Source organism: Podarcis erhardii (assembly GCF_964252035.2).
Source record: "Podarcis erhardii genome assembly, chromosome: 8".
NCBI lineage: Eukaryota > Metazoa > Chordata > Lepidosauria > Squamata > Lacertidae > Podarcis > Podarcis erhardii.
Window position 1 is genome coordinate 86,204,126 of NC_138499.1, and position 26,230 is coordinate 86,230,355.

Sequence of the window (26,230 nt, forward strand, 5' to 3'; positions counted from 1 at the left end):
CCCGAGGTACCACTGTACTTTAAAACAGTGTTTGAAATTCATATTATTCTAGGTGCATTTTGCAACAGGGAATTTCATTAGCACGAGCAGTTTCTGAGCTTTGGGCATAGTTCTGCACCTAAGATTTCAGATTAAAACTGCAGAGTAGAAGGAAAGGAGGGCCTTTTTCTGCCTCCTCACTTCCAGCTACCCTCTGAAGACTGGAGAAGAGACCCTCTTAAGAATATTAGGTGAGTGGGCAGGGGAAGGACTAGACCATGTGAAAAATGAACATAATATTTTAGCTGCAGTTCATTCATTTTCAGCTTTCTATTCTTGTTATTAAAAAAGCACGCCTAGCTATGCTGTGGCTGTGCCCATAACATAGATTTAAGGTGCCACTTAGCTCCTAGCTTTCGTATCTCAGTTTCTAACACTGCTTAAAACAACAGACAGCATCAACATACACATATAAGTGTAGAATGCACTCAGTTTCCATACTTAAAATTCCCAAACAATACCTTCCTTCTTTTGGGCCAGAAACTCTTCTACTTCACCTTCCTCTTCAGGAAGCTAAAGCTTTGTTATATTCTTGTGGACATCCTTAGACTGCTCTTGTTTCTGCACCTGAGGCCTGACTTGCACCCCATGTTCCTTCTACTACTGCCAATGCAAAACAGCTGGTCTGGGATCGGGTCCCAATCAACCGATGATGGTGCCATATTATAAAGACATATTATAAAAGACATATGCTTCTGTTTCTACAAATAGGTAGGCCGACCCTGCTTTGACTTTTGAGCACAATACCTGCACTTGGGGGGGGGGAGGATTGAGAGTACTCCCACATCCAGAGTTTGAGAGTACTCCCACATCCAGTTTTATTAACAGAAGTCCAGGTTCTGTCAGTGGCATGGAGTGCCTTTAGCAAGCGTCAACCACCCCTGGAGAGAGACAATCTGGCCCTGATGAGCCATGCTCTTGTAGCCTCCTACTTTGGTATCTGCTCTATGTTGTAGATGGTGCTGCCACTAAAGACCTGTTGCAGAATGCAGGTCCTGGCAAGCTGACTACGACATCCAGGTCTACAATTTGAAAGAATTCAATTGACTGACTTGCTTGTTTCTGGGCCCAATTCAAGATGCCCCACAAGTGCCTCTCCCCATATCAATGCTTTGACATCTTCTGTTGAAGACTTTATTGAGAAACCTTCTTTATTGGCAGCATTCAATAGCTGGAGGGTTTCTGTTCCAGATATAGAACAACCTCCCAAGAGAGAGGTTCAGATTTTTAGTACTAGGCTAAAACGCATTTGGTTACAAAGGGATCTTAATCTGTTGGAATATATATATATAATTGTATGATACTGTGACCCCTTCATGGATCACTGCCTTGTAATGGTGAGGGGGCTTGAAGAACTCCAAGAAGCGATGAACTATGTCGTGCAGGGCCACCCAAGATGGACAGGTCATAGCCAAGAGTTTAGACTAAATGTGATCCACCTGGAGAAGGAACTGGCAAACCACTTCAGTATTTTGCCAAGAAAACTCCATGGACATAAAAAAGGAGAAGCTTTGAGAAGAAAGTGAGAGTTTCCAAGGCATGCTCTGGTTCATGGGATCACGGAGAGTCGAACACGACTAAGACAACTAAACAACAACGATACTGTGAAATCAAAAAGAATGAAGGGCTAAATTAAAAAAAAGTTTAAAAAGTTTTTTAAAAAAAAATTAAGATGAACTGGGAAATGGGGTATGTGTGTGACACCACCTAATGCCAAAAGGAAAGAAAATGGGGGGGGGAGAGAGAGAGAATCTACAGAGTGGGGAGCAAGCCATAGCTTGGTAGCAGAATGCCTGTTCTGTGTGCTAAATGTCTGCTTTAGCCCCTGGCAGCACAACTGAAAGAATCTGACAGCTGCTGCCAATCACACAAGATACTATCCAGGCCAATGTGCTAGTGGCCTGACACAGTGGAAGACAGCTAATTTCTGCCATGTTTTCTAGCTTATCAGGATACCCAACAAGCCTATTTATATAGTCCTCCAAAGTCTCTAACTATAATACACAGTTATACAGAATGAAGCAAGCATCACAGTTTGAAAATACTAGCACCCCACCCCTGTTCCCCAAATGCATTTGAAATTCACAGGACATCACTTGGGGCTTTTCCACACTGACCTTTTGCTGAACTTTTTCCAGGCACAGATCCATTTTCAAAAGTTCCTTTCCTCATGAAAACCTACTCTGAAAAGCTTAATCGGTGCAAATGTCCACTCAAGTTTTCTGCAGGTTGCTGTTTACTCTGATTGAGCTTTAAAGACTGGGTTTTCATGGGGAAAGCTCTGGAGCAAAAAATAAACAAAATAAAATGCTCAGACACGGAACTTTGAAGCGCAGACTATGCCTGGAAAGTAAGTGTGGCTAAGCCCTTGCTTTCTAAAGGTTTCACAAAGGTTTCACATTTGTCTCTGTGAAATTCTCTTGCACAAGTCCCATTGAAATAAATATGAGCTGAACAGAAGCATAGCTAGTTGTGCCCATAGTCTGATATCTTTGACTGCTTAGAATATTGAATAGTTTGCAGAAAGACAAGCCTCACCTCTGAACGCTTGCTGTACTTAACAGAAATCGAAATGTCATGCGGAAGGTTATGTGCTGAATGCATTAAAAGCTAATCTCAAAGGCCTTTGGGCTAGAACATACCTGCCTAAAAGCCTTCTTGGCTGCTTAGGTCCATTAAAAAATTGCTAGGAACAACAAAAATCTATGCCACACTCAGTCTTAATAGAAAAATTAAGTGATCTTTTGCTAGGTCAACTATGAACAGCAGAGAAAAGCCTGATTTTACCTTGAAGCAATTAGGAACACCAGACTTAGCTCAGGAAGATTTACAGCTTCCTTTGTTTGCCACTGTTGTTTACCTCATGTCCAAAGGGTTATTTAAGAACCAAGAAGATGGGACATGGCAAAATTTCATATGTCTCTGAATACACCTTCCAAATAAAGCCAAGCGGATATTTGTTAAACAGCAATTAAAACATTAGACATATGCCAAAATGACCTAAAATTTAAAAGCCCAAATGGGCTTGTGGACAGTTTCCAAACTACCTTAAAAAAAAATCCCAGGTAGCTGTGTAAATCCATTATAAAAGATCCAAAGATATTGAAACTACATTAGGCTAAACTAAAATTCATTGGTGACATATGCAATTCTGAATTACACAGAATTCTCTGTCAGGATTGATGGTAAATAACACAAAATTCAAAGGGATGGAAAAATAAATTTCTAAGGCTCTGCAGTCTTAAGGTAGGAACAGAGAGATTTTTCAATAGATTCTTTAGGTCAGATTTTGGGAAGCCTGGAAAGCATTTCTCAGTGTTTATTTTATTTAAAAGCAGAAGCTCCTAACAACATTTTAGAGAACATGCACCAATGTGTAGCAGCTGCTATCTGCCTCCTTCCGGTAAAGATGCAGAAGTCCATCAGACTTTTGTCCTCTTGCAGGTGAGATACAAACAGAAGGCAGCTGACAATCATCCATATTGAGATGTCAGAATGGAGCAGCGGAATGGAGGCCTGTGAGCTGCTTGTTTTCACAGGATTAGCCTGGAGTGGTGCGGTTTGTTTTTTCTTCCCTGGGAAGCTATTGACTTATAGTGCAAACCCATCCATGCATACTGAGGAATAAATCCCACTGAAGTCAATGGGGCTTCCTGCCAGTAGGGTTAAAATTGCAGCCTTAACCCAATGCACACACACTCCAGAATGTGTCTGCATATAGGGAGACCTGTTGCACCGTAACTTTCCCCCCAATAATAACTTTTCAAAAATAAAAGTTAATATACTAGGCAACTATGCATTGGGCACACGGGAAATATGATCACAACTGCCAATATATGTACTTTTAATATTTATTTATGTCCCAGTACTCACTGCTTGTCCTCTGCTTTTTAAAACCAACATTACCCAATATTTTGGGGAAAATAATATCTGACTGTGTTAGTGTTAGCTGGTCCATAGGAAGCACACAGAGGAAGAATTTTATTTAGATCACATCACCCTGCAGGGACTTGTTCATTACATTTTCTTCCGGTGAGCTTTACAAAAAGGAAACTATTCCAAGTCACATCAAATGTAACTGAGGCAGAACATCAAAAAACCAAAAAGTTTGGCAAGTGGCTGGTATTACTGTCTGGAATGACAGTGGGTTAAAACCAGAAGTAAGAAAAGGCTTCCAAGGGCTGTGGGTCGCCCAAATGACCCCAGGCAGAAGGCCTTTTAAGGAGGCCACCAGCTACAGATGAGCTACTCATGAGGCCACGTGACTGTAGAGCCCAGCCTGTTCAGAGCTACAATCCACTCCCCAATAAAACACAGCTCTGAATGGTGCTTTTGAGACTCAGCAACAATTTTAAAGTGTTACTGGAACCAAATCAATATTTTCAAAAGAAAATTATTTATTACAAATTGCCAAAAGTATTTATTGCAGAAAAATGAATTGAATTTCATTTACAGAATGTGGACAAACACATCATACTTTAATTCCTATCAACCCCATTCCTGGTTGTTGATTGTTTCAGCACCCTGGTTAGCTCCCAGGCCCAGCTTGTCCTATACATAGACTTAGTTTATTTATATACCTCTATCTTCCAAGGGCCCATACTTTCCCAATGGGACATTTTCCAATTTTAAATCACCACACACACCCCAGTTGTCCCCCACTCCCCGTGCCAAGAAGTGTCAGACATGTCGGGGAAATGAATTTGGAGCAGACGAATCGTCAGCAGGAAATACCACATTCCTCTGCTCAAAACAAACCTATCCCAAAGTTGCATGTAATGTACACTTTGGTCCTTAGAGAACAGAGGGGTGGTTTGAACCTCCAATCCTATATTTCACTTCCTAAGCTCCCCAAATTCATTTCTTGTGCAGATTTAAGAACTGAGCCTCCTCATAGCGGCTTCCCAACCACTAATTTTCTGAAAATTGGGGAAGCGGCAAGGATTTGTAGACCAAAGTTTGATTTGCATAAATCTTTTTAAACATCTTGAGCCGTCTTGAGCCAGCATACTGACTTGAGCACATAGCTGCTTCTTGGAGTGAAAGAGATGTTCAGATCTCTGCCTACGAAGCTCTTTTCCAGGCAACCCTGCCAAGGCCTCATTCTGTACTGATACACCTTCTAGTGCTAAGGTACCGTATTTTTTGCTCTATAAGACTCACTTTTTCCCTCCTAAAAAGTAAGGGGAAATGTGTGTGCGTCTTATGAAGTGAATGCAGGCTGCGCAGCTATCCCAGAAGCCAGAACAGCAAGAGGGATTGCTGCTTTCACTGCGCAGCAATCCCTCTTGCTGTTCTGGCTTCTGAGATTCAGAATATTTTTTTTCTTGTTTTCCTCCTCCAAAAACTAGGTGCGTCTTGTGGTCTGGTGCATCTAATAGAGCGAAAAATACGGCAATTTCTAAAGCAACATCTTCTTTTTTGGAATGCTATAGAAACATTATTTAATCTTACAAAGGATTCTATCCCTTATGCACAAGACATTATTTGGATGTGCTGATTCTTTTAATTTAGCCTACAAATACTTGACTTTTACCTACCTCTTTGGTAAGTGTGATAATTGCTGGGGGAAAGGCCAGAACATTTATGGTCAATCAGAGGATGAGAGAAGGAATATGGGGCCCTTTCAGTTGAGTAAAATGTAAAACATTATGCAGCGAGGAAGAAGCTATTAGCCAGATCAATATTTCTCCTAGTACCTTAATAAATCATTATATCAAGCAGCAGTTGCAGGATGAAGAAAACCTTATTCCACCAAGGAAGATGCTTCCCCATTGGCAAATAAAACACCATTTAAATTGCAAAGACCTAATTGGTTTACAAAGGGAAACTCGAAGCACAAAACACATGCTAGACAGGTGAGCATTTTGAATCATTGGCAAAAGGGGGGGGATGGGAACAGAGAGAGGAGAAGCTCAGTTCAGCAACATAACACATTCTCAATGAGCAAGGCAGTAAATAAGCACAAGGCTGTGTCAATGGAGCTAGCAGATGACATCCTGTTTGTTGCAGATATCATAGATGGTAAAAACTAGAAATGCTTTTGAAAAAACACCGCGTTTTGTGGCAACTGAAATTCCATCCATAATGGAAACAGTCGTTGGCTTGTCACACTATGATGTCTCTGTTCTTACTTAACCACAAAGAGGCTTTCAAACAAAAGGCACACACCCCTTTTCTTAACATTGCAGGGAAATGAACAATACATTTTAATAGGTAACACAAAAACAAATTAAGATTTTGTAGAATCATGGAATTGTAGAGTTGGAAGGGACTTTAAGAGTCATCTAGTCCACTCCCCTGCAATGCAGGAATCTCAACTAAAGCATCTATGACAGATGGCCACCCAACTTCTGTTTAAAAACCTCCAAGGAAGGAGAGTCCACAACCTACAGAGGGGGATGGTTCCACTGTCAAACAGCGATTACTGTCAGAAAGATTTTCCTGATGTTTAGTTGGAATCTCCTTTCTTATAATTTGATTGGTTCGAGTTCTAGCCTCCAGAGCAGGAAAAAACAAGCTTGTTCCCTCTTCCATGTGACACCCCCTGAGATATTTGAAGATGGCTATCCTATTTCCTCCCAGTACAGTGGTACCTCGGGTTACAGATGCTTCAGGTTACAGACTCCGCTAACCCAGAAATAGTACCTCGGGTTAAGAACTTTGCTTCAGGATGAGAACAGAAATTGTGCAGCGGCAGCAGCGGGAGGCCCCATTAGCTAAAGTGGTATCTCAGGTTAAGAACAGTTTCAGGTTAAGAACGGACCTCCGGAACTAATTAAGTACATAACCAGAGGTATCACTGTATCCACTTTTCTAGGCTAAACATCCCCTGCTCCTCCCACCTTTCCCCATACGGCTTTGTTTCCAGACCCCTGATCACCTTGGTCGCTCTCCTCTGCACACATTCCAGTTTGTCAAGATCCTTCTTAAATTGTGGTTTCCAATTGGACCCCAAATTTTGTTTGAATATGAAAGTGGGTTTAAAGGCAGGTAAATATAAAAGGAAGACAGGAGTCCTTGGCGTCCTCTGGTCCATGGGGGTCACAAAGAGCCGGACATGACTAAACGACTAAGTGACAACAAAATATAAAAGAGGAATCATCAAATTTGCTTGAGCTAAATGTGTGTTATTACACAAGTTGGGGGGGGGCAGATTCTAATGGCAACCTACAAAGAAGAAGAAGAAGAAGAAGAAGAAGAAGAAGAAGGAGAAGAAGGAGAAGAAGAGTAGTTGTTTGGACTTGATATCCCGCCTTTCACTCCCCTTAAGGAGTCTCAAAGTGGCTAACAATCTCCTTTCCCTTCGTCCCCCACAACAAACACTCTGTAAGGTGAGTGAAGCTGAGAGACTTCAAAGAAGTGTGACTAGCCCAAGGTCACCCAGCAGCTGCACGTGGAGGAGCGGGGAAGCAAACCTGGTTCACCAGATCACGAGTCCACTGCTCTTATCCACTACACCACACTGGATTGTAAAGCAGTGAATATAGTATGATGGAAGCATCAGGCGGGAAGAAGCAGCTATGTCCCGGTTAATAAAACAAAAGACTGTCCTCCAGCTCTAGTGACACTTGGATTTTAAAGGGTTTGCTTACTTAAACTCAGTGCAAAAAAAGCTTGACAGAGAAAGTGCATTATTGTGCCAAGTTCAGCAAGTGTCACTCACTGAGACTTTCCAAGTGCTTACAGAGAATCAGGCTGTAACCTGCAAATTGGATCGATGCCTCTCCTGGCTGATAAGGCCCCGGAATGTGCGGTCTGTTCATGGAAAGATTTCTAGAATGCACAGTGACAGCGACTCCTAAACTAGTAGTTGTCAGGACCTTGCTCAAGGAACTCTTAGAAAAGAAATCCTTTTGTGAACAGCTGCAAAATCTGGGGCCAGCTGAAATGAACAATAATTTCTATAGGGTTTTCCAGCATACAGAGTGTTTAACAATATTAGCTTTTTATGTCATTGAAGTAATGCTGTGAAGTAGGCTGTTTATCTTAAAAAATATATATTTATGGACCATCTCTCGTTAAAAAAAATCCCAGGGGGGTGTTCAAAATGATTTACAAAAGAGATAAAATACCATTAAAATGATGCAGGTTGTTAAAAAGCTTAAACCCCTGAATTTGTGTCAACACACACGAAAAGTATTCATGAGGATGGCTGCTAAATCAGTGCCGGAAGAATATTCTACAGCATGGGAGTGGTGGCACTAAATGCTCAACTTCTAGTTGAGAAATGCATTATACTAATTAACATTATTTTAAATATATTAGTGGCCATGTGATAATTTTAGCTTATAAATTTTATTGTTTAATGTCAACTTGTATATTAAGATACTTTTATAGCTCTGTTTAGAGTAGGCAATGTCTTGATAATATAAATGTTTTAAGTTTTTTGTATCAATCCAATATTTTCTTTTAATTGTTGAATGATTCTGTGTACATTGTGGCAGCCATTGGCTATGTGCAATAAAGTGACTATTAGTTGAGAATTGGGGGTGAGTGTGGTGGTGAGGGGGAGGTAAATTACAGTGTTCCTGTCGATTACAGTGGTGCCTCGCAAGACGGAAAACTCGCTAGACGAAAGAGTTTTCCGTTTTGGAGGTGCTTCGCGAAACAAATTTCCTATGGGCTTGCTTCGCAAGACGAAAATGTCTTGCGAGTTCCTGCGGGGTTTTTTCCCTCCCCCCCCTTTTTCTAAGCCGCTAAGCCGCTTATCCGCTTATCCGATAAGCCGCTAAGCCGCTAAAAGCCGCTAAACCGCTAATAGCGCTAATCCGCTAAGCCGTCAATGGGCTTGCTTCGCAAGACGAAAAAACCGCTAGACGAAGAGACTCGCGGAACGGATTCTTTTCGTCTTGCGAGGCACCACTGTATCGATATCAGTGATCAAGCTGCGAGATAAGGGCTCAGGAAGTATCCTGGACTGAAGTTGTTCAGGGCCTTTTATTGCATATGAAAACAAGAACCTTCAACCTGTCCTGGTGACATATGGGCCTATGTTTTAGCACGGCTGCTACATGCTGCCAGCCATCTGGGGTAGCCCATCTGCTATATCCTGAACTAGCTGGAGCTTCCAGATCAGAGGCAAGGACAGCCCCACACAGATACGGTTGCCGTATTTCAAACAGCGAATATCCGGGCAGAAAAGGTGTTGAGCTTTTTTTTGGCAAAGCTGTTGAGCTGACTACCATGACCAGGTTATCCTGACTAAGATATGGCTCTAGTTGGTGCTGGTAAAAGGCACACTTAGACTAATTTCTTATTTACTATCACCTGTCAAGTCTTTTGCGCAAGGAAAACGGCAGGAGGGATAAGTTGTATTTGTGCAATTATTGATTTATAACTAACGATTTTTGTGGGCTGACAAAGTGGAGAGTAACTCTACTTGACATTTTGGAAATATGTTAGAGTTAAGTAAAAGTCTAAGCAGGAATCGGAATATGTACAGCTGATGGGGAATGAAGAAGTGGTGGGGATTAATGATAAAATGTTAAAATGTTTTAAGTATTGAATTGAAACTAAGAAAAGTATGTGACACGGGCCCATCACCTTCTGGCAAATAGAAGGGGAAGAAATGGAGGCATTGAGAGATTTTACTTTCTTGGACTCCATGATCACTGCAGATGGTGACAGCAGACACAAAATTAAAAGACGCCTGCTTCTTGAGAGAAAAGCAATGACAAACCTAGACAGCATCTTAAAAAGCAGAGACATCGCCTTGCCAACAAAGGTCCATATAATAAAAGCTATGGTTTTCCCAGTAGTGATGTATGGAAGTGAAAGCTGGACCATAAAAAAGGCTGATCGCCGAAGAATTGATGCTTTTGAATTATGGTGCTGGAGGAAACTCTTGAGAGTCCCATGGACTGCAAGAAGATCAAACCTCTCCATTCTTAAGGAAATCAGCCCTGAGTGCTCACTGGAAGGACAGATCCTGAAGCTGAGGCTCCAGTATTTTGGCCACCTCATGAGAAGAGAAGACTTCCTGGAAAAGACCCTGATGTTGGGAAAGATGGAGGGCACAAGGAGAAGGGGACGACAGAGGACGAGATGGTTGGACAGTGTTCTTGAAGCTACAACCATGAGTCTGACCAAACTGTGGGAAGCAGTGGAAGACAGGAGTGCCTGGCGTGCTCTGGTCCAGGGGGTCATGAAGAGTCGGATACGACTAAACGACTAAAAAACAACAATGTGACAAGGAGTAGGAAGTAAGGCTGGGAAGAGAAACATCACGGAATCAGGGTAGGAAGTCAACTTTTAAATTTGCATTAAATTTGATTTGATGTTAATTTGTTAATAACTTTGAAAAGCAATAAAATTTAATTGGCTAAGTGTCACCTGCCAAGCTTCTGCCAAATGGCCAGCTAGCACTTGTTGGAAAAGTCAGTTCTCTACCAGCCCATGATTAAAGCCTCCATCTTGGATGGGGCCATGTGCCATTCTTCTCTACCGTGATATGTTGGAGCAATGGTATTCACTAGAAAAAATACCAAGGGCTATCCTGTGCATGAGAAATATTCCACTGAGATGTACAACAGATTTTTAAAAAATAGTTCTACTACATTTTCTTTTAATATACCCTAATTTAAACAATTAGCTCACACAAAATGAATGAATAAAAAAGGAAAAAAAGAACTCCTAAGAACATAAAAACCACAACCTCAGGGGGAAGGAACTGCTTGAAAAAATAGTGGAAACTAATATTTCCCTCCAAGTCAGAAGCTCCAGGAGGTGTTCCATTTGTTTTTATGGTCTATTAAAATAAAAATCAATTCCAGACCATCCAAGTGTCCCTATTTTCCAGGGACGTCCCTGATTTAGAGAAGCCGTTTCTTATTTGATCCCGGAATGTCCCACTTTTCCTTAGGATGTCCCTATTTTCATTGGAGCAATGTTGGAAAGGTACGCAATTCTTTTTTCTCTTATACTCTCAACCCCCTCAAGAAGATTGTTCTGACAGTTACAAACTAGGATCAGAGGAAACCGCCCCCCCCCCCCAAAAAAAAGCCTAAATGCAAACCTTGCATTGCTGGAAGCCGGTCACCTGGTAGAATGCATGAAACAAAGTGAATCCATCTGAAGGAACAGAAAGAAAACAAACAAGGACCAACAAAGTGGAAGGAAACGAAGACGACTTCTCTGAAACCAAGATTAGCTTCGAAAGAGGGCAAATTCACAGAACGAGGAAGTGGGGGACATCCCAGAGAAGGCAGTGCTCCAATATTTGTTCATCACCCATCCCACACAAGGGTGTCTATGTGCATTTTGAGGGTTTGAGTTTATGTACACAATAGCTGGATATCATATATTATGGAAATGTGTGGTGTAGAGTTATTAACAGGTTATGCATTGGAAGAAGCAGAGGCAGGGCCAGATTTATATTTGAGGAGGCCCTAAGCTACTGAGGGTAAAGGGGCCCTTTACAGTGGTACCTCAGGTTACAGACGCTTCAGGTTACAGACTGCGCTAACCCAGAAATAGTACCTTGGGTTAAGAACTTTGCTTCAGGATGAGAACAGAAATCGTGCGGCAGCGGCGCAGTGGCAGCGGCAGGCCCCATTAGCTAAACTGGTACCTCAGGTTAAGAACAGTTTCAGGTTAGAGAGGGAACCTTCTTTTCTGAAGCAAAAATGACATGGACAAGAATTGACCAAATTTGGATTACTAGCAGCCTGGCGCCAAGAACCAAAAAGATAGAAATCTGCCCAAAAACCTGCTCCGACCATAACGCTGTAAAGATGGAGATGAAATTAACAACAACTGGATCCTTCAGATGGAGAATGAATGACACCCTATTTAAAGATGAAGAGATTTATAAAAAGGCCCAAAAAACATTGAAAGATTATTTTGAGATAAATTTGAGAACAGACGTGGAGAAAAGAACAATTTGGGACGCTAGCAAAGCTGTCATGCGAGGTTTCCTAATTCAACAGAACTCTATAAAAAGGAAAAGACAAAATGAGAGGAAAGAAATTTTTTTTAGGAAAAATGAGAGAAGGAGAAAAGAAATTGAGGTCCAAACCAAAGTCCCAAGAGATCTTGAGAGAGATAAAGTATTATCAGACGCAATACATGGAATTGATGAATCAAGAAATAGAATGGAAAATAAAGCAAATGAGACAAAAAACATTTGAATCTGCAGATAAATGTGGGAAACTTTTGTCATGGCAATTAAAAAAGAGGCAGAAACTGAATACAGTGACCAGCTTAGAGATGGAGGGAAAGACCATCTACAAACCCAATGAGATAAGTAATTGTTTTCAAAGCTTTTTTAGGAAATTATATGCACAAGGGCCAGTAAATGAACAGGAAATTGAAGAATTCCTTAGAAACTACGGATTACCAAAAATTTCAGAACAGAATAAAAGGATCTTGAATGAGAAAATAACAGAACAAGAGATAGAGGGTGCCATCCAGAATATGCAACTGGGAAATTCACCAGGACCAGACGGCTTGACCGCCAGTTACTACAAGAAGCTGAAGGATTGGTTAATACAACCTTTAAAGGAAGTTTGCAATGAAATTATGGAGGGGAAAAAGGCACCTGAATCGCTTTCATCTCACTTATACCGAAATCAGAGACTGGAAAAAAACAGGTTAAAAACTACCGCCCTATATCTTTACTCAATGTGGATTATAAAATTTTTGCAGACATTTTGGCAAAAAGATTGAAGCGAGTGTTACTAGGGGAGATTCATAAGGACCAAACTGGCTTTCTCCCAGGGAGACATATGTCAGACAATGTGAGGAACATTATCGATATTTTGGAGCTGTTAGAAGTTGACATTAATAGAAAGGCTGTTTTGATTTTTGTGGATGCGGAGAAAGCCTTTGACAACATTTGTTGGAGCTTTATGAAAAAGAATCTCCAAGGGATGGGGGTAGGCCAAGGTTTTGAAAACGGTATAGGTGCAATATATTCGGAACAAAAAGCAAAGTTAATTGTAAATAATGTGGTAATGGAAGAAATACCTATAGAAAAAGGTACGCGACAGGGTTGCCCAATATCTCCTCTACTTTTTATATCAGTCCTGGAGGTTTTGTTAAATATGATTAGAAAGGACCAGTTGGTTAAAGGAGTTCAGGTCGGAGCCAGACATTATAAACTAAGAGCATTTGCAGATGACCTAGTTTTGACTTTACAACAGCCAGACATTAGTACCAAAAGAGTGTTGGAATTAATTGAAATATTTGGTCAAGTAGCAGGATTTAAATTGAATAAACAGAAAACAAAGGTTTTGGAGAAAAATTTAACAATGGAAGAAAGAGAGAGGTTTCAGAGTGAAACAGGTTTGGAAATAACGAAAAAAGTGAAATACCTGGGGGTAAATTTAACATCTAAGAATCTGAATTTATTTAAAGACAATTATGAAAAATGTTGGTCAGAAGTAAAGAAAGATTTAGAAACATGGTCAAGGTTGAAATTGTCCTTGTTAGGTCGAATTGCTACTATTAAGATGAATGTATTGCCTAGAATGCTTTTTTTGTTTCAGAACTTACAAATTCTGGACAAGATGGATTGTTTCAAGAGGTGGCAGAAAGATATATCAAAATTTGTCTGGCAGGGCAAAAAGCCCAGAATTAAGTTTAAGATTTTAACTGATGTAAAGGATAGAGGGGGATTTGCCCTGCCGGACTTAAGATTATACTACGAAGCAGCAGCTTTCTGCTGGTTGAAAGACTGGCTACTTCTTGAGAACACAGACATCTTAGATTTGGAAGGATATGATAATTGTTTTGGTTGGCATGCATACTTATGGTATAACAAGGCAATGGTGTATAAAGGTTTTAAAAATCATACTGTTAGAAAAGCATTATATAATGTTTGGAGTAGATACAAAGATCTACTGGAAACTAAAACTCCCAGGTGGTTGTCACCAATGGAAGCCAAGGGGGTGAAAAAACTTAATATGGATTCTAAATGGCCAAAATATTGTGAAATCTTAGAATATGAAGGTGAAAGGGTAAGGCTTCAGAGTTACGAAAAACTAAAGTCCAAAGTTCGAGATTGGCTGCATTACTATCAGATAAATGAGACATTTAAAGAGGACAGGAAAATAGGATTTCAGAAGGAGAGGTCAAAGTTAGAAACGGAACTGTTAGAACCCAATACTAAGAATCTGTCAAGAATGTATAATTTGCTGCTTAAATGGAATACACAGGAGGAAACGGTGAAATCAGCTATGATTAAATGGGCACAGGATATCGGTCATGACATTATGTTTGCTGACTGGGAACAGTTGTGGACCACTGGTGTTAAGTTTACGGCATGTAATGCCTTAAAAGAAAATATAATGAAAATGATCTACAGGTGGTACATGACCCCAGTCAAGCTTGCAAAATTTTACCATTTGCCCAATAATAAATGTTGGAAATGTAATGAGAATGAAGGTACCTTTTATCACCTATGGTGGACCTGCCCGAGGGTGAAAGCATTCTGGGAAATGATCTATAATGAAATTAAGAAAGTCCTTAAATGGACATTTACTAAGAAACCAGAGGCTTTTCTCCTGGGCATGGTTGGCCAATTGGTGCCAAAGAAGGATAGGACTTTCTTTATGTATGCTACTACTGCAGCAAGAATTCTTCTGGCAAAGTATTGGAAGATGCAAGAACTACCTACTCTTGAAGAATGGCAGACAAAGGTGATTGACTTCATGGGACTGGCAGAGATGACCGGCAGAATTCGTGACCAGGGGAAAGAGGCAGTGGAAGAAGATTGGAAGAAATTTAAAATATATCTTAAAAACTGTTGTAAAATTGAGGAGTGTTAAGATGTCAAGGGGTAAGAAGCAGAGAACTACAGCTGTAATTAACAAATTTATGGGAATTTAATGAAGGGAACTAAATGGATAAATTGACTAAAGGGTTGCTAAAAAATTTTAAAATAAGGATGCAGCGAAAGGGAGGTAAGGGGAAGTCGATTGAAAGAAGTTACAAGAAAATAAGATTATGAATTTATTTATGTTTGATTTGTTTATGTTTGTTTGTATTTTGTGATGTGTTTGTTTTTTAATTATGTGTTTTAAAAACTGAATAAAAATTATTATTAAAAAAAAAATAAGAACAGTTTCAGGTTAAGAACGGACCTTTAGAATGAATTAAGTTCTTAACCTGAGGTACCACTGTATATGTCCAGCTGCCCTTTGTCAACAACAAATAGTCACTGCTTTTTGTGTTGAATGTTATGTAGTGAGGACTTCCGGGTTGGCGCCATCGCCGAATGGCGGACTCCCTCCGAGCTCCGGAGGGAGCCTGCTCGGTAGGGGCTGGGTTCTACCGCGCCGGCGACGCGGGGACCCTGAAAAACCATGGGCGCTGAAACCCATGGGCATGGTGACTCGGCGGGCACCGTTTGCGCCCCCCCCCGACCACGCGAAGGAGCCTTTTTAAAGGCTACGGAGCGGGTGACGGGGGGGTGGTGCTGTGAGTCCTTCGCTTCCCCTGGCGAGCGAAGCCGCATGCCATTTGGCGGAGAGCGCTGACTTCTTCCATTGAAAATTTGGACTTAAAAGAATAACCCGTGAGTAATTGGAACTTGGATTAAAAAGGGGAAATTTTTTAAAACAAAAAAAAATCGGAGCGAGCGGGGGAGGTGCAAAAAGGAAGTCAGCCTCCCCCCTGTTGTAGAGGAGCTAAAGCAAAGGATTTGACAACTAAGATCGAGTGCAACTTTTTTTTGATAAAGTTATAAATTTCACGATGGAAAATTATAAGACTGGGCTGGAGGAGAAAAGTGGAATGTGAATTAAAATGGAACCCCCCCCCCCCGGAAACCCCGGGAGCGATCCGTGAGAGCGCCGGGAGAGGAGAAATAGAGGTTTTGACAGCTGTCAAAGGAGCTGTCAAAGCGGAAGAACAAAAAGAGAACTTTGTTACGAGGACTTTGCTGGTTACATTTGTTACAAATTGGATATAAACTGTTTAAAACAAGGAATAATAAGTTACTTTGACTGTTGGGTGTGATCGGGAAGGGAACTGAGTTACTATAATCCCTCTAGAGGAGCTGTGGGACACTACAAGTATTGCTGGCTTGGAATTTGAATAGGACATTTTATCTCCTGGGAAACTGCAGAAATGGAACACTATTTTGTCTACAGAGGTCTATACACTAAAGGAGACAATAGATTTATCTATTGAAGAATGGAAGGGACTTGACGTAATGTTTTGTTCCTGAATAACAAAGCCTCTGCAGAGGAATTAGAAGCTTTTTGGAATTAGAACATTTGTGCAGGAGAGCAGGAAAAAAAAAAAAAGAGGAGGAGAGAAAACAACAAGAACAACAAGAATAACAAGAACTGGACAAAGCTGGAAGATAGACTCCTTCCAAGATTGGACACTTGAAATTAAAGATGACCAAAAGACGGCAAAGACTATCAAAAAGACGGCAAAGCGGACTGGTGAAGGACTATGGCTTAGATGTGGGAGCTCCAGGATGACAGTAGACATTGATGGACATTGGGAACGCAACCGGGAAAGGGGGGAGGGAAATTTGGAATCCAAAGGGTGTTAAATTACATTTTATTCTTTTTTCAACTTTTTTATGTTAATATGTATTGCATATTAAAGAGGGGAACTCGTGGAAGGGAACAGGTCGATTTTAGGGGATGGGAAAATACTTTTTAAATTGGGTCAATGATAATAATTTTAAAACTTGGGGTAAGAATTTGCTGAATCTATCTGAAAGAATTGGAATACAAGAGGGGGCGGAGGGGAAGTCCTGGAAAGATGCTAATGAAGATGAGGCTTTAAATTTGGATGATTTTCTTTTTCTGTTATATTTGAAAATCTTTAATAAATATATTTTTTAAAAAAAATGAATGTTATGTAGTGAAGTTTCACCCTGGGCCAGCAGGGGGATACTGTATATAGTTTTCACTCAGGTCTGTAGATAGTTTTCACTCAGGTCCACGTCAGTTATTTTAGGCGGGAAAACTCTGGGTTGTTGTTGCTACAATGTTGACAGCCGGCTGCCTATAAAAGCAGGCCGGCTGAGCTGTTTGCAGTCAGTTCTATTCCAGCTTACAAAATAAAGAGCTACTTGGAGAAATCGCTGTGTCGTCTGCTATGTCAACCCACAACTTAACATTGAATATATGCTATATGGTAATTTATGGACCTAATAGGTATCTCAAGCCATTTGCAGACGTTGCCATGCAACCAGTCCATGCAGAATGTAGGCATTCTATATAGAGAAATGAGCAAACCAGTGATCTTTTAGGGAGCAGGCTAGCAGGCAGGGCCCATTATTTACATCATAGGAGACTACACAACACAAAACACTGTTGCTGTATGTAGGTTTTATTTTATTTGTTTTTTATCTTATATTTTGGAAATGTACATCCAGGTTTTTTTCCTTTAATTTTTTTTTGGGGGGGCCAAGAGAGTGGGGCCCTAAACTATAGCTTGTTTAGATTATACGCAAATCCAGGATTGGGCATAGGAAATGATTTGGGTAGAATTGCCACAGTTCAGCTGTGCACCAAAGAGCTGAGCACACAGAGATCTGTGCTAGAGTCTTACAGAATCTTGCACTTCTTCCCCAGTTGTACTAAATCCAGGAGCAGCAGTACGTAAGTGTGATCCATGGATCAGTACATCTGGTGACATTATGGGAATAACGTAACCATTTTGGGGCCAGTATTCAGAATTTTTTGAATTATGGTGCTGGAGGAGACTCTTGAGAGTCCCATGGACTGCAAGAAGATCAAACCTCTCCATTCTGAAGGAAATCAGACCTGAGTGCTCACTGGAAGGACAGATCGTGAAGCTGAGGCTCCAGTACTTTGGGCCACCTCATAAGAAGAGAAGACTTCCTGGAAAAGACCCTGATGTTAGGAAAGATGGAGGGCACAAGGAGAAGGGGATGACAGAGGACGAGATGGTGGGACAGTGTTCTCAAAGCTACCAGCATGAGTTTAACCAAACTGCGGGAGGCAGTGGAAGACAGAAGTGCCTGGCGTGCTCTGGTCCATGGGGTCACAAAGAGTTGGACACGACTAAACGACTAAACATTCAGAATTTGGCACAATGGTTCCCCACCCCGATCCTGCCGCCACCAGAATAAGCATTCGGAATCATGTTAGGGCCAACGGCAGAAAACACAAAGGCAAAACCTCCTGCCTGAATAGGCCTTCAGAAATTGTTTTGATGCATGAGAAGCATATACATGCACAACTGAAAAGGATAAAAGGAATGCCTCCTCAATTATATTCCATATATTCTCTTTGAAATGCCTACGGCACACATCTTAGAGTGCATTTTCAAACATATAACATATCAAAAGAAATAAACATTTCTTTCTAGCCATGGCACTTGTCGGCTTTTAGTTCAATGAAACTCAAAATAGTATTGTGAGTGCACTGATTGGTCATTCTAATATCAGTAAACTTTCCCGCCCCTTGTAGCAGAAAAAATTCAGGAAGAAGCTCAGCTTTGCATGCATAATTGCATTCATGCTCTCAAGACTGCCTTTGCACATACAGTGGTACCTCGGGTTACAGACGCTTCAGGTTACAGACTCCGCTAACTCAGAAATAGTACCTCAGGTTAAGAACTTTGCTTCAGGATGAGAACAGAAATTGTGTGGCCGCAGCAGGAGGCCCCATTAGCTAAAGTGGTACCTCAGGTTAAGAACAGTTTCAGATTAAGAACAGACCTCCAGAACAAATTAAGTTCTTAAAACCCAAGGTACCAATGTATTCTTTAAAGCCCTAAATGGCCTCGGCCCAGTATACCTGAAGGAGCGTCTCCACCCACATCGTTCTGCCCAGACACTGAGGTCCAGCGCCGAGGGCTTTCTGGCGGTTCCCTCATTGCGAGAAGCAAAGCTACAGGGAACCAGGCAGAGGGGCTTCTTGGTAGTGGCGCCCGCCCTGTGGAACGCCCTCCCATCAGATGTCAAAGCGATAAACAACTACCTGACATTCAGAAGACATCTTAAGGGAACTTCAGGGAAGTTTTTAATGTGTGATATTTTAGTGTATTTTTGGTTTCTGTGGAAGCCGCCCAGAGTGGCTGGGGAAACCCAGCCAGATGGGCGGGGTACAAATAATAAATTATTATTATTATTATTATTATTATTATTATTATTATTATTATTATTATTCTGAACAACCACATGCAAATTTGTCCAGAGCAAAGACTCCTCTGTTGGGCAAAGTGGAATGTAGCGCTTGCAAGACTTTGAGCCCACAAAACCTCAAAAGCCGTAGTCCAGTCTTTCACCTGACACCCACCGTCATTATGAATACAGTACAGCAGTGTTTCCCAACGTTGGGTCTCCAGCTGCTTTTGGACTACAATTCCCATCATCCCTGCTAGTTAGGGATGATGGGAGTTGTAGTCCAAAAACAGCTGGAGACCCAAGGTTGGGAAACACTGCAGTACAGTTCCACCACCTCAGAAGCTCGGGTGATGCCTTCCTAGAGCAGATTACCAAACATTCAAAAACGAGACATATAGTAGTCATGGGAGACTTCAAAGTCCCCGATACCTGTTGAAACTCTGCCAAGAATGAAATTTCTCTATTGTCCCACTGACAATTTCATTTCCCAGAAGGTGGGGAAAGCAACAAGGGGGCTTGGTCCTCACTAACAGGGAGGAAGTGAACAACAAAGTGGAAGTTCTCAGAAACTTAGGAGGAATCTCATGATACAGAGGCAAGGGAAAGCTGAGGACATACGCTCTGGAGTTTAAGAAGGGTGATTTCAAAAAGCTTAAGGAGCTACACGGTCAGAAATATTCGAAGAGAAGGGATTGCAAGAAGGATGGAAGTTTCTTAAAAGTGAAATATTGAAGGCACATATGCAGACAATTCCAGTAATAAAAGAAGCGTGGGAGCCACCTAAAGAAACCAGTGAGGCTGTATGATGAGCTGAGATTTAAGAAGGGCATGTATAAGAAATGGAAGAAAGGAGAAATCCCAATGGAGGAGTATACATTAGCAGCCAAAAATTGCAAACAGAAGGTCAGGTGGGCCCAAGCTCAGAATGAGCTCAGCAATGCGAGGGATGGCTTAATCCTCCTGACCTCCCCCCACCCCCAGTTGTTCATCTGACCAAACTTATTTTCTCCAATAGAACAGAGATTTTCCTGTTCTGATATTTTCTTTTATCCCTGGAGGAAGATGTGGAGTAGGAAATGGAAAGACTGAGCAGGAAAATGGAAGGGAGGGAAAGGGTTAAGCAGCCCCTTTTCTTGGTCGCTGCTACTTTTCAGGTCTTCCTACCAGCATCCAAGGCTTATCTTCTGCAAAAGCTCTCTAGAATGATGCATGAGGAGGAGGAAGTGATTTTTTTTTTTTTTTTTGCCTCTTATAATGTTAAAATGTGGGGTTATCCAAATGAAATTGGTTGGCAAATTAAAAAAAAAGGATTTCTTTACAGAGCACTTAGTTAACCTGTGGAATTTGCTACCAGAAGAAATAGTGGTGGCCGCTGTTAGATGGCTTTAAAGGGGCATGACAGAAATTGAAGGAAGGGGAGGAGATGTCTATCAAGGGCTATTAGACATGACAGGTAAATAAGGCCTCGGTGCTCTAAGCCAATGTGCCACTAAATGTCAGTTGCTAGGAGACAAACAGCAGTGAAAGGTTGCTGCCTTCATGCTCTGCTCATAAACCCCCCCAAAACCATCTGGTTGGCTATTGTTGCTAACAGGATGCTGGGCTGGATCTCCAGCAGAGATTTTCTGACTGTCTTCTTTGTTTAAGGAATGTCGGGGAGAGAAAGATGCATGCATAACATTTGGCCTTTGTATTGGGGAAAGAAAAAGTTCCAGTCCTTCGGCTGCAGCCCTTGCTGTGGTTTCCACTGTGGCAACGGTGATGTCAAGGCAGGTTCAGTCCGCTGTGGGTTGTTTGAGTCCTCGTGGAATCCAAGTGCTGGCAGCTGCTAAAGATAATTATCCAGGTATCCCTTAGAGAAAAGGTTTCCAGTTGACATATGCAATCAATTCCTGCCTTGGGGACAAGAAAATATTACACCATCCTCATTACAGATACGACTGAGTCATTCCGTTACTTCTGCATCTAAACGCCGTTATCTGCTTATTCTAAGAGGCACACAAGCGAAGAGAGGTTTAAACACGTACACAAGCATTGCTCCAAAGGGGGGAAAAACACACAGCTTGAATGGTATTAGTTGCTACATCACTTGCTTGAAAGGCTCACTGCCTGGGTCAAGCAATGCTCACTGGCTGCTCAGACATAAACCACAGCAACTTGCATGCTAATGGGTCCCAGTGACAAGGACTCATCGAATGTCACAGCTTTGCCTACAGCATGCTGTTCATTTTTCTTATCTGAGTGACCTCTCCTTTGAAATGACGGATGAAATGCCTGCGAATTAGCATCTCTGCTGCTGGGCATTTGCCACCAAGGTGGCACTCGCAGGAGTGCCTGTCTTGAAATTCAAGTGGAACGCAGTGGAACACATCCAGGAGGAACGCACAGCGAACGCTATGAAGGTTATTTGCAGGCTTCTGTATTTGCTAAGTCAAGTCAGACCTCGCTTCGATTAGCCACGGGTCATAAGGGACTCCCAACTGCTCCCACTGGGAACAGAATTCAGATTCCTGAGAGCCTCCGCTTTTTCTTTCTTTTAAAATCAAGTACAGTGGTACCTCACGTTACAGACTCCACTAACCCAGAAACAGTACCTCAGGTTAAGAACTTTGCTTCAGGATGAGAATAGAAATCGTGCTCCAGCAGTGCTGCAGCAGCGGGAGGCCCCATTAGCTAAAGTGGTACCTCAAGGTTAAGAACAGTTTCAGATTAAGAACGGGCCTCTGGAACGAATTAAGTACGTAACCAGAGGTACCACTGTACAGTGGTACCTCAGGTTACATACGCTTCAGGTTACAGACTCCGCTAACGCAGAAATAGTACCTTGGGTTAAGAAATTTGCTTCAGGATGAGAACAGAAATTGTTCTCTGGCGGTGCAGCAGCAGCGGGAGGCCCCATTAGCTAAAGTGGTACCTCAGGTTAAGAACAGTTTCAGGTTAAGAACGGACCTCCAGAATGAATTAAGTTCTTAACCTGAGTTACCACTGTATCTATCCCAGGCCTAGGCAACCTTGGCCCTCCAGATGTTTTGGGACTACAATTCCCATCATCCTTGACCACTGGTCCTGTTAGCTAGGGATCATGGGAGTTCCAGTCCCAAAACATTTGGAGGTTCGAGTTTGCCTATGCCTGATCTATCCATTCTAGCAGCAAATATACACTTGAAAATGTGTGGGCAATATCAGTTGAATTTGAGCATTATGTATGTGAAAAATAGATCACAAAATGTAGTTAATTTTGTAGCTGTGCTACGAAATATTTGCCATAGAATAGAAACAGCTTTATTTGGTCACAGTGCAAAACAGGAGGAGATAATGAAGAAAGCCTTATTTCTGGCTTAAGCATCCACCTTGGTACCCTTCAGAAACAATCTGACAGCCATTCCACTCACCATATTGCAGCTATTTAATCTTGCTTAACATTTTCATTGCTGTCTCGCATAAAAAGGAAAGCTACTCTCTATGCGCCGCGAAAGAGAGATGCAGAATTTTCTTCCAGTGCCTCAGTGCCATGAATTATCTGTTTCACACAAAGCCATTTCCCATTATGCTAAAGCAGACTCTCAAACAGTTTTACTGTGAAAAAACAATTAAGAAAAGAAAACACATAGTTCACCATTATGACAATCATATTTGCCTCAGGCTAATAGGTAAACCAATAAAATTTGGTTGGGTTTTTAAATATTTATAGCCATTCACATAAACACAGCTGGATCCCATGGGGCCATAGCCTAGTGACAAAAAACAACTTTGGTCTGCAGCAGGCTCTAGATTCAATCTCCAGCATCACCAATTTTTTAAAAGTAAGGCGCAAGAGAAGCTTTCCCTCCCTTTTCTTTAGGAGGTGAAAGTTCAAATGGTAGAGCTCATGTTTATGTATATACAAAAAGCTAGGTGTTAATCTAGGTGCAAGACCAGCTAGTGTGTTGCAAAGTTGGCATATTTTAAACCATTCTGGAGTGAACCAAGTTTTTTATCATTTCTTTTTCCATAGCTTAAGTATCAATTTCCAATGAGTGCGGAATGGCAATGTATTCGGTTACAAACATCTGCCGGCGTCTATTTACAGCCCATTTGCTTTGGGTGATTCTATTCTGTTGGAGAGATTATTGGATCCTTACAGAAAACAAAACCAATAACTACAGTCTGTAAATGTCCAATGGACATTGGTAAAGAACTTAGAGAAGTGTGGAACAGAGAATTAGAAGGTGTTATACAGCCCAAACAATGGCAACTTGCTTCAGAATATTTCCATGGACCTGAAATTGAGATTGATTCATCAAAAATTAATATTTTGAGTATATTGAACTCTGCAGCGCTTGCAAAGGAAGTAAGGTGTAGCACTGAGGATTCCTCTTTGAGGTACATGGTGTGATAAATTGCTTTTGGTCTGAAGTTCTTTCACACATCAATTTGGTACTTGCAAAATCCTTTTTATTTGCATATTATTTGTTTTGTAGCATGAATGATAAGTGAGGATTGAATGGCTGAATAGCGATTTTGGATAAGGCGGTTGGTTGAAAATCAGATGGTTAGTGGAAAGAATAAAGCTGGGATAATTAATGGGACTCCTAGTATGTTTGTAAACCATTATGGTGGCCAATTCCCCAAGGATATACTTTATGAGAAGCTGGCTTCAAGCACAAGGCCCATTGGCAGACCAATTCTGTGTTACAAAGATGCCTGCAAACTTGACATGGAGGCTGGGTATCCAAGCACCTTCACCTGCCCCAGCTGCAACAAAACATGTCTCTCCTGTACAGCCACAATAGGCTCTGCAAGTCTCCAATGGTTTGAATTCCAAGACAGACAGATGCCAACCTATGGTGGCCAAGACATGTATACTTTTGAGCCTGGGAGGATGAATTTGTTGTTGTTATTTAGTCGTTTAGTCGTGTCCGACTCTTTGTGACCCCATGGACCAGAGCACGCCAGGCACTTCTGTCTTCCACTGCCTCCCACAGTTTGGTCAAACTCATGCTGGTAGCTTTGAGAACACTGTCCAACCATCTCATCCTCTGTCGTCCCCTTCTCCTTGTGCCCTCCATCTTTCCCAACATCAGGGTCTTTTCCAGGGAGTCTTCTCTTCTCATGAAGAGAAGTATTGGAGCCTCAGCTTTAGGATCTGTCCTTCCAGTGAGCCCTCAGGGCTGATTTCCTTCAGAATGGATCGGTTTGATCTTCTTGCAGTCCATGGGACTCTCAAGAGTCTCCTCAAGCACCATAATTCAAAAGCATCAATTCTTCGGCGATCAGCCTTCTTGATGGTCCAGCTTTCACTTCCATACATCACTACCGGGAATACCATAGCTTTTATTATATAGACCTTTGTTGGCAAGGTGATGTCTCTACTTTTTAAGATGCTGGGGAGGATGAATACCCATCATCTATTACAGAACGGCCTGAGGGCCTCACAGCCTTGGCTGCATCCCAAAATACAGGCGTCGGTTTTATGTGGATCCCTATTTGGATATCTAGAGGGCTTATATTAACTTACCTGTTTAATTCAAGATGTGTGCACTGATGTTAACTGTATCAGTAATACAAACGGATAGTGGTCTATTAGTAGTAATTCTACTTGTGTACCATCTTGGAAGAAAGATATTCTTAGCAGGAGAATGCTTTACAGCGGGGATAGCAAAAAGGGGGTGCAGCTTCCCGTACTCTCTTGCACATTCGTGCATGCACGCACGTGCAACACACAGTCCTCTGCTGATTCGTACAAATTAACTGAGGAATGGGGATTATTCCCCTCTTTCTACTCATCAGATTATCAATTTGATGACCTAGGAGGAGGAAATTGATGCCTTCTTTCCACTGCACCGCTGTGTCTACTTTTTAGAAAATCCTTTTCCTCCTGTTTCCCAAATCTTAGGGGGCAACAAAATTGGCTTGGAGCTTTCTCATGCTCCTGATTAGCCCCCCTTTGTGTTATATGGTGATATCTAGCAATCAGAAGAGCTATGGCACACCAAAAGAGTCAATTTAAGGATATTTGCAAACGTAATCCATGAGGTTTTGACACAGATTTCACTGAGCTGGGAAGTCTTGGTTACTGGGACATCACAAACCCTGGGGCAGCACACAAACCCATGACTATTTGTTTCTACAGCTCTGGGACAAGTTTGAAGACAAGAACGTAAGCGCCTCTCATGATTTATCCACAGGAATTATAGAGGTGACTTTCTTACGGCAAGCCTTTAAGTCGAGGTTCAGCCTCTTTGTTCACCAGAGGAAATGAAGCTTAAACCAATAAAACCTTCCAGAAGGGACAGTGCAGATTCATCATTCCACAAAGATGGATAAATGCCAACACATTTCTCACTGCTGTGAAACCAGTTCCAGGTATTAGATCTATGGGGGAAAGTACTTTATATAAAAAATGAAATTGTTCACATTTCTCATTTCCCTCATATTCTACGTATTGTTCTTATATTTTATCTTCTCTTCCCACCTCCAGTTCTTCTTAAGTTCTGTTCCTGATGAATTCAAAACTGTTGCTGCATGTAATGAAAGAGGTGGAAACCAGCCTTTGTGGTTGGTAGATTGACATGCTGATGTCCCTCCCCCAGCCACTAAACAGATGTCAAAGGAAGGGCTGGGCATACCTTTTCCAGATGGTTTCTTAAGAGCCATCTTGCTACTGTCTTAATGTGTCCCAATTAAAATCAGCCGCAAAATGAACCACTTAAATGCAAAATAGATTTCACACTACTTCAAACATGTTAAAATAAGGTTCTTATTTACTGCTGAATGGTACAAGTGGCCTAATTCAGAACCTACACTACTATTCATTTTCGAACCACTGCTGTTCATTTTACAATCACAAGCAAGTTATTAGGCTTGCTATTACCATTTTTAAAAGGGGAAAAGAATCATTGGCTTATCAAAAGATCACACCACGGTAGTAATCTGGGTCAGAATGAAGAGGAAGAGGAAGAGGAAGAGGAAGAGGAAGAGGAAGAGGAAGAGGAAGAGGAAGAGGAAGAATTTGTACCCAACCCATCTGACTGGGTTGCCCCAGCCACTCTGGGCAGCTTCCAGCATACATAAAAACATAGCAAAACAATAAATCTTTAAAAGCTTCCCTATATAGGGCTGCCTTCAGATGTTTCCTAAATGTTATAT

At 41.5% G+C, this 26,230-nt stretch overlaps 1 protein-coding gene across 8 annotated transcripts in view; it reads right to left on the reverse strand.

The window, feature by feature from the left end:
• ENOX1 (ecto-NOX disulfide-thiol exchanger 1) overlaps positions 1-26,230 on the reverse strand; it is a 309,881-nt gene that overhangs the window by 194,490 nt on the left and 89,161 nt on the right. The gene's annotated exons all lie outside the window — the stretch shown is intronic.